This window comes from Neoarius graeffei, chromosome 9 (genome assembly GCF_027579695.1).
Source record: "Neoarius graeffei isolate fNeoGra1 chromosome 9, fNeoGra1.pri, whole genome shotgun sequence".
In the NCBI taxonomy this organism is placed as follows: domain Eukaryota; kingdom Metazoa; phylum Chordata; class Actinopteri; order Siluriformes; family Ariidae; genus Neoarius; species Neoarius graeffei.
Genome location: NC_083577.1, coordinates 25,112,205 through 25,112,533, shown reverse-complemented (window position 1 = coordinate 25,112,533; position 329 = coordinate 25,112,205).

Genomic DNA, 329 nt, shown 5'->3' with positions numbered 1-329 from the left:
TCAGTTGACCTCTGACCTGGTCTGCAGTAATGCATGGAGGAGTCTGTGTTGAGGTGGGGGAGGAGGGGGCTGCTGTGATGACTAGGGGGAGGTGTGTTGAGGGAAGAAGGAGAGATGGCTGCAGTGAGGGAGAGCAGTGGGCAGCCCTGCTAACAGCACCCAGAGAGCAATCAGGAGTTAGGTGCCTCACCCAAGGCCATCCCATATTAACCTAACCGCATGTCTTTGAACCATGGGGGAAACCGGAGCACACCCACGCAGACACATGCAAACTCCACACAGAAAGGCCCTGGCTTCTAATGCTAAAAACCATAAATTTTCTGTAACCA